The sequence below is a fragment of the Monomorium pharaonis genome, chromosome 9, assembly GCF_013373865.1.
Source record: "Monomorium pharaonis isolate MP-MQ-018 chromosome 9, ASM1337386v2, whole genome shotgun sequence".
Taxonomy (NCBI): domain Eukaryota; kingdom Metazoa; phylum Arthropoda; class Insecta; order Hymenoptera; family Formicidae; genus Monomorium; species Monomorium pharaonis.
The window spans coordinates 13,949,097-13,958,625 of record NC_050475.1 but is presented as its reverse complement, the minus strand read 5'-3'; positions in this window follow the sequence as shown (position 1 = coordinate 13,958,625).

Below are 9,529 nucleotides of genomic sequence, written 5' to 3'. Positions count from 1 at the left end.
GCTTCTTTGGGTTCCAGGACAATTTCTTGCCCTTTCTGTGTTGCTGCAGCAGGTTCCCGGAACACATCCCTGATAGCACAGAAAAGTTTCTGCAATGTTGCAGAGACATAACACTGAAATGTTGAAACTATTACAGTTACATTACGTTATGTCTCTGCAATGTTTCTGTAAGGTTGCAGCAATGTCAAAATGTCCGCTTTGATCCGCAAGGACATTTCTGAAATATTACGGGAATATACTATCCCAGGTAGTAAAAGTCGCCGTTATTTTGACGTTTTAGAAAATATTTTGGGTACATGTTCCATATATGCAGCACTTCCATTGTAAAAATATTGAAATAACATAATTATAATGTAAAAAAAAATAAATTTACGTTGTTTCTCAACAAGCATCGTTATCCCCATCACACCATAGTCACATCTGGCATTGCCTAACTTCTGTGGTCACCCATCCAACTCTGAACCGTCGTCGACATTGCTTGACTTCGAAGATTGTACGTAACCTAGCACTTCACGATCATCCATGAACACTTGATGCTCATGAATACATATTTGTTATAAATCAATTCAATAGATGTCAGAAACATAAAACGTATTGTGGGGATTAGGTTTTCCAAAATATGTTACGCGTCATCGCGGAAGTCCCCACGAGCTTCCGAGGTAGAGGAAAGGTAGTCGTGTCGGCAATAAACTTCACTGGGAGTAAGTTCAACGGACTTTATTCAAAATATATGACGCCGGTTACATGGCATGACTCGTCAACCAAACAATTAATGGCGGACTGACTCGGCGGGAACAATTACCGCCGGAAACGAACTGTTTACAGCGCCACGCTGGCGCGGACGATACGTAAAGCTAGAGTGGAAACTCACTAGTCGCCACAGTGTAGTTAAATAATATTTATAAATAATTATAAATATGTATATATAAGTATAAATGTACAGTTTTTTTAATGAGGTCCGATTGCGCACATAAGCGATTGGACACAGTAGGAGATTGGACACGGACCCGATTGCGCACCGACCCGTTTGCACACGGAACCGATTGCGCACCGACTCGATTGCACACGGACCCGATCGCACACGACCCGTTTGCACACGAACCCGATTGGACAGTCTCGATTGCACACCATCCCGATCGGACACAGTCCCGATTGGACACGGACTCGATTGGACACGGACCCGATTGGACACAGATCCGATTGCACACCAACCCGATTGCACATGACCCGTTTGCAGACAGACCCGATTGCACACGATACGATTCCGCATCCCAGAATAATGCAAAAACAATCTAGATAGCATAGAAAATTTAGCATCCATAGCTCCATTGGATGTTTTCTTCCATGGTGGAAGTTAGATAAACGTCTATTAGGAATCCATTAAACTTCCATAGATCTATAGAACATTTACTTCCACGATGGAAGTTAGGTTAGGTAGACGTCTATTGAAGCACTCGGAGCGCTACCGCTGGCGCTCTGGGCTCCGCGCCGGGGAAGCGACCCCGACGGCGCGAGCGGTCGCGCGGTGAAACGACCAGGCCCGGCGGCTCATGGTCGAGACGTGACGGGAGAGACTGGCCTTTGCGACGGCCGGCCTTAGAGCCGTCGGAGCGATCCAGCCGGTTCTGTCGGAATGGCTGGATCGCCGGCACGAGACGCTCTTCTTCAAGATGACGCAGGTGCTCACCGGACACGGGTGCTTCGGTGAGTACCTGCACAATAAGGTGGGGCGCAAGTCGACGACGAGGTCGCCCCCCCCCCCCCGGCTGCGGAGCGGACGAGGACTCGGCGCAGCACACGCTGGAGATATGTCCAGCGTGGGCGGACGAGCGCCGGGTCCTCACGGGTGCCCTTGGCACCGGCGATCTCTCGCTGTCGAGCGTCGTATGCAAGATGCTCGACAGCGAGGAAAATTGGGCGACCGTGTCTACCTTCTGCAAGGAAGTGATCTCACGGAAGGAGGATGCGGAGCGGGAACGAGAGGTCGAGCCCGCCCGCCGGAGAAGGGGGGGCAGAAGAAAGAGAGAGTTTGCGGGCCGAATGGGCATCCCGTAGCTCCCTCCTCCCCCGTCCTCTCCAGGGAGCCATCGCGGTCCCCCGGGATAGGGACAGGGAGGGGGGGTGTGACGTTCTCGCGACGAGCGCTTCCTCTCTCCCGCGTCGAAAGAGGTTCGCGCCCTTCCTCCGTGACAAATAGGAGGGTGGGCGCGGGGCGATGCTGGCGCGCAGGGATTCCGTCTCCGCGCGCCGGCCCCGCTCGCGCGAGGTAAAGAGGCAGAGGCTTTACGGGGGGGGGGGGAGTCGCGGGCCACACGAAAGTTCCGCGACTCCTCCCGCCCCTGCCTCCTCGGGGACCGATGGGGGTCTTCGCGGGAGGACGCGGAAGCCTTCGCTGCCGTAAAGGCAAATTGGTCCCGAGATAGGGGCGGAGAATGCGACGTGGCCGCGCATTCTCCGCCGAGTTAGGACGACGCGAGCCCGCCGGACCACTCCGAACAAGAGAGGTCTCAATGGCGGGTCCCGAGCAGGGCCCTTTTCAACCTCCTCCTCTTCAGGGAGTTTGAGAAGGGGGAGGTGCGGTGGCCGGGAGGCGGTGGAGTACTTTGTGTGATCCCGCCTTCCGGCCTATAGCACCGGCAGACGGCCATACTAGGGTTTTTAGTGGGTATTGGGAGGTCCTTGGACCTTTCCCGAGCTCCACATATCCTCTGCCGACTTTTCCCATCGGTAGAGAAATGCGTAAACGCATTTTCCCTAGTATATATTTAAAAAAAGGTAGACGTCTATTAGGGATCCACTAAACTTCCATAGCTCTATGGAACATTTACTTCCATGGTGGAAGTTAGATAGACGTCCATTAAGGATCCACTAAACTTCCATAGCTCTATGGAATATTTACTTCCATGATGAAAATCAAATAGACATCCATTAGGAATCCATTAAACTTTCATAGCTTTATGGAACATTTACTTCCATGATAGAAGTTAAATAGACGTCCATTAGGGATCCATTAAACTTCTACAGCTTTATGAAATATTTACTTTCATGATGGAAGTTTTCAGTGAACAATATGTTGTCAAAAAGATCTCTAAAAGATATCCTGTTTCTGAAAATGATAACATAAAGGGACTTCTAAAAGATAACATAATGATGTCAGAATGTTAACCAATGCGCCGTTTTTTGAGAACAGAAAGATATTATGAAACTGATATCTAAAAGATTTCTTAAATCGAATATCCTTAAACTGCAACTAGAGAAAAATAAAATAAAATAAAAATTTTATTTTTTTAAATTATTTTTATCAATTGTACATAAATTTAGAACAAATTTTTATTAATTAAATTTAAATTATATTATTTTATTTTATTCTTATTTGCCGCTGGTAGGTTTTGAACCCGGGACCTTAGGATGATGAACCTTGTACTCTAACTGCTACGCTAATTTGATTTCATCGATCATCGATATGGCTACTTGTTATTGTCTACATATAGGTACGTGTAGACTCTACATGTACATACCTAATATATGTTATAAATTGACGTAATTATATTATTTTTTATAAAAGCAATTAAATTTGGCAAAACATTAAAATAAATAGCAATAATTTATTTACTTATTAATTTCATTGTTAAATTTATCTTTTTCCATAATAAACTTTGACTATTTAAAGATATCCGATTTAAGAAATCCTTTAGATATCAGTTTCATGATATCTTTCTGTTCTCAAAAAATGAAGCATTCTGACATCATTATATTATCTTTTAAAAGTCTCTTTATGTTATCATTTTTAAAAATAGGATATCTTTTAAAAATCTTTTTAACAACATATTGTTCACTGAGTTAATAATTTGATGGAAATTGCGATCTATTTAGCACTAATACTTTGAAGCGTTCAAATGGTTAATTAGATGGTTAACTATATAGATCATACATTCTAAAAAAAATTGAATAGTACATTTTTATCCTGTTTTTGTTCAGTACATGAATTTAGATTTTGTGCATTTTTTTGTGAGCAGTAATTGTAGACAAACCGTTATATTTGAAAACATTATCTTTATGATTGTGGGCGTGTTGTTCGCTCGCGGTTAAGTCGTGCGCAGAGAAATATGGTTAGTTGAAGAGAAGTACGCTGGTTTCCCTTAAATAAATAGTTTATTTATGTACACTGTATAGAGTTTCATGTTTGTGTTTAATTGGTTGGCCCTGACAAGGGCCGTTTGTATGTATGGGGTCTTAGGCCTGACGCGGCTTCCAAGCTATTAGCGGGTGAGCCTTCGTCACCCGTACTCCACCTAAGTTGTTGTTCTCATCCAGGGATAGTGTGGATGTTATCTCCGGCACCTGGGTGTCTGTGGTTTTCCCTTTCTTCGGAGATCGTTTCCTCTTCTTAGGGATCGTCTTTCCTTCTTCTTGGCGACTAGCTTCTCCCTGCGAGAGCGTCCTGTAGGCTCGTCGCGGGATTGGCTGCTACCCGTTGATTTCTCGCCCTGTTCAGCGTTGTTGCCTGGACTGCCTTCGTGCTGGGTGCCGTGGTCCCTGGTCGCCAGCCGTACGACGGTCTACGTTGCCCGGTTCTCCCAGGCAACCTCCTTAGTGTCCTCCTCGGTCTGGGTACCTCGAGTAGCGGTTTCCTTTGCTAGGCTCTCCAAGAGGTCCGGTAGCAGGTACCGGGGCGATGTGTAGCGCCAAATCCGCGGATCGTCGGCGGCCAATAATATCCACACCGGGATTAACCGCCTTCCCCAGAAAACAACAAGGGAAACGAGGAGAGCAGGGACAATTACTGTCGCCACGTGGCAAGCATAGCCACGGCGATATTCGCAACCGGCACCAAACCGCCGTACCCAACAATATCGACACCGGCGAGCCCAACAGCAGACGCTCAACGCGTCATCAACAGAAGTATCGCAGCCGGCGATCGTCGCAAACGGCGTTCAGCCGCCGTCCATCTGGACAGCCACCGACAAACTGGCAGCAAGTGCTCAACGAGCCGAGATCAAGAAATCATCCTCATCAGCACCTACAAGATCATCCTCGAGATCTGCGAGATGTGAGGCATTACAAGCAACTAAAATTCCCGCGCACCGCCGCCATTTTGTTATTCCACGTTCGTGCAAGCAGTGTTGCCAACTCAGTAGCTTTCCTACTAAATCTGGTAGTTTTCGGACAGGCGGCAGTAGCAAAATTTTGGGACTAGTAGGGTAGTAGGAATTCTGGTAGTCAGTCAGCCAATTTAGAAGGAATTCTGGTAGTTTCCAACCAAAATAAAGAATTTACACTAATGTTGATTATTTCTGCAATTGATCAATCAAATTTGTCGTTAAGCAAAATTAACAAATGCGATTGCATGTCAATTCCAATCACATTTGGCTTCACAGTACGTACCCGGGGAAAATGTTTCATATAAAAACATATATAAAATATGTATATAACATATATAAAATAATAATATATAAAAAATATGTCCATATATGTTTATATTAGTTTCCTTTCTTTTGTAAAATTTTTGTTTGATATAAAAAAATAATAGTTGTACTGAAAGTCCGGAGGTCAGCTTTTCTCTAAATACTTTTGCAGTTTTATCATCATTTCCTTCAACACCTCTTCCTTCGTTGCCAGAAGAACTATGTCATTCGCATACGTGATCACACACATTCTTTTTTGCCCCATCATGATTTCAGCTCCTTGTACTTTCCCTAGTTCTTCATTTAAATCTGCCAGGCATAAATTGAAGACAATAGGACTAAGTGGGCATCCTTGTCTTATCCCCTCTTTCATCCAGAACTCACCCACTTCCACACTTCCATTGCTTATCCTGCTTTTGGTTTCTTTATAAATTTCCAATATCCTGTTTTCTAGCCTTCCTTTTACTCCTTTTTTCTCCATCATCCTTTTTATTTCCTTTCTTCCTATCGTGTCAAATGCCGCTTTTAAAGCCACAAAGAATGCAAATACCTTACCTGCCTCTCTTCCTATCTCCTTCTCTACCGCCTTCTTCTTCACCAAGTATATTGCATCAACAGTTCCTCTGCCTTTCCTAAAACCTTGTTGCGTCTCTTCCAGCATTTTCTCTCCTTCTAGTTGCTTCTCTAATTTCCTTCTGATAATTTCCGTGTAAATCTTGTATCCTGTGTCCATCAGCGTGATTCCTCTGTAATTCTTCACATCGTCTTTTTCATCTTTCTTAAAGATCGGTACTATGTCCCCTATTTTCCATTATTCTGAGTAACCATTTCCTTTCCATATTTCATTCAGGATTTTTTTCAGACTTTTTCTGAGTTCTGCTGTCGCAAGCTTCCAAGCCTCGTTCGGAATTCCGTCCGGTGCCTTCTTCTTCTTCTCCTTTCTGATTGCCTCCTCTAATTCTTGTTCTGTGATTTCCTCTTCTACCCTTTCTTCTTTAACTTTCTCTCATTCTCTGATTTTTCTTTGTCTCTTTCTGCCCAATAATTCTCTGAAATGTTTCTCCCATGTCTCTGCATCTATCCTTTTGTAACGGTGCCCCGTAGAGTAACACCGTTACCGCGACAAACCACCGTCGGGTCGTCGATCACGACGACGGGCGCTACGCGCCCACCTAAGCGCTACCACAAGCACATGCAATGCTCGCGCCAGCAAGCACGAGACGACGCCGTGCCGCGTCTATCAGGCCGCGCAGGCGCATCGGCGCCCGTTCAAAACCTAGCATGCCACGATCACCGAGGGCGATCGTTTAAACAAGAAACTATCCCGGCCCGATAAAACGATCGGGAATCCGAACGCCCCACGATCCTTCCCAATGCCCACTACCCGAGCGGTGGAGGAACCTCCACTCCGCTCGGGTATAAAAGGAGAGCGACGGGCAAGAATCGGGACACTCTTTTTCCGACTCCGCCGCGACGCAGAGGTCTGAGTAATCGGCCTCGGCCTGGGTTATACTGGCCGTCCAAAGCGAAGTCATATCCCGCTCATTCGAGACTAGACTACCGAGCTCCTAAGCTGTCTTCTCAATTCTCTCTTCTTCAACTTGCATTCTTGATCATACCATTCTTCTCCTTTTCTTATTTTCCCCTTTATCTTTATTTTTTTATGACCATACATTTCTTGATAATCTCCTTTAACTCACTCCATTCTATTTTGTCTCCCTTATTCTCTAATTCTTCTTCTAATTTTACCTGGTATCTTTTTATACTTTCCTCATCCCATATGTATTTGACAATCCATTTTTCTTCATTTGGTTCTTCCTTTTCCGTACTCCATCCTATTGTTACTGGGAGGTGGTCCGACTCCACTCTTTCCTCTATATTGCATGTTTCTATCTTCTCCCCCCCTTCTTCATTTGTTATTACATAATCTATCACTGTACACCCTCTGCTGCTGATATAGTAAAGCTTCCTTCCTCATCTCCTTCCGTTCTCCCATTCACAATGTTTAGTCCTTTGTTCTCCAGCCACTCTAGTAATTCTTCTCCCTCCTCATTTATCACTTTGTCTTTTGAGCGTCTTCTTTTTTCCTTGTATAACTCACATCCCATCTCTTCTCCTGTTCTTGCATTGTAATCTCCTCCAAATAAGACCACTTCACTTCTTGCTAACTCCATAATTTCCTCCATCATTTCTCTGTTTTCTTTCCTGCACTCTCTCATAAACTCCCACATACATCCTTTCTCCTTTTCTTCTTACTTCATTACCTATAAATTCTTTCCCTTTCCATCTTCTTGCCTTTGGATCCTCTTTATATATCCCTTTTCTTGTAGCCAGAATGATTCCTCCTTTTGGTCTTCCTTTTCCTGTTTTCTTTCTAGCTGTCACCATCTCTACTTCGAATTCATCTTCCAGTTTTTTTCTTACTATCGCCTCCTCCTTATCTTCAAGCCATGTTTCCGTGAGTCCTATGACCTCGTATTCTTTTATGAAATTCAAAAAATCCCCTTTTTTTCCTTTTACTCCTGCCACATTCCAGAAAATCATTCTTCCTTCTCTTTTCCTTCCGGACTGCTCTTCTTCCATTTTTTATTTCTCTTCAATCCCGTTATACTTCTGCTTATTCGTTGTTCCTTTATTGCTTGTCCCTTTATCTTCTTCTTTAGTTCGTTTTGGCAAAATCCATCTTGTTTTCTCTTTTCTCTCGAAATGTCGCTTCTTCTTTCAGCGCATCCTTCGTTTCATTCCATTTATACCATTTATCCTCTACTTTTAGCTTCCAGAATTTTATCTGTACTCTTTTATTCTCCAGTCTACATCTTTTCGCGTGATCTACTATTTTCTTCGGCACCTCTCTTTCTTTCTTCGTCCTGTCATTATCTATGTATTTCTTCATTTCTCCCAGTTTTTTCTTATTTTGCATGACCTTATTTTTATCTTCCCATCTTCTGAGTTTAACTTGAATTATTTTCCCTCTACTTATCGCTCTTGCTGTTTCAATTTCTACATTCGTCTCTATGTTGTCTCTTAGAAATTTTTCTACTCCACCTTCTAGATTCTTACACTGACTACTTATCTCCAATCCTTTAATTATCACACTTAGCTTCCTTTCCTCTCTTTCTTTTCTTTCCATGGTATTCTTGATTTCCTGTATCGCCTTTTCTGCTTCACTCGGGTCCGCTCTGACTTCTGTTATTTCCACTCTTGTTCTTGCTTCCAGCATTTCTAGTCTGTTTTTCACTTCCTCTTTATTCGTGAATTTTTCGCTATTTTCTATCCTTTCTTCCAGTCTATCCATCCTCCTCTTCGTTTCTTCCCGGAATCTTCTATCCGGGAATCTCCTCCTCCCTCATATAGTTTATTTTCTTCAATAGTTCTTCCTTCATTTTTCCCATCTCTCTTCTTGTATTATCTTTTTCTTCGTTAAACCTCTTCAACAGCTCTAACATTATCTCCTTCTCACTCCTACTTTCCCACTGTTCCTCCATATTCTCAGTGTTTGTATCCTCCACTTCTCTTTCCACCTCCACTGAACGGACCTCTCCCTCCAATCTGATTGGACTGATCTGAGTGGACCACCCGCCTTCCTCTACGCTTCTCTTACTTTTGGCTTTTTGCTCTGCACTTTCCGGTGAGATCTCCCCTCTTTTCCTCTTTACACTGATAAAATCTAGAATCGAACCGTAACTTTGCGCTCTATCTCTCACCAATCTTTTGGCGTTGGTCGGTCTTCTTTTTTTCTCCTTTCCTTGCTCCCTCTCCGTCCTCGTCACTCCCGCTCCACCTTCACCGCTACTCCTACCTTCCTCTTCCACCTCCACTTATATTCCTACCACTACTGCTTCGCGCTTATCCTGCACGACGTCCCTCTCGCTATTCTCCATGCGCCGTGGCCGTAGTACTATCGACTACTCTCACTGTCCTTTTTCCATAGTTATTTCTCTCACAGGGGCCCAATGCCCTTTATCTCTTTATCCCTGTCACTCTCCTCCTCCCCTCGCTTACTCTTCTCCACTCTTGACCTTATCACTACCTCCAATTCAACTCTAAAAAATACAATTTTCTCGGAGTCTCTCTCAACCACGTGCAACGCCTATGGCTATCCAACGGGTGTCTCAATTTTTTTT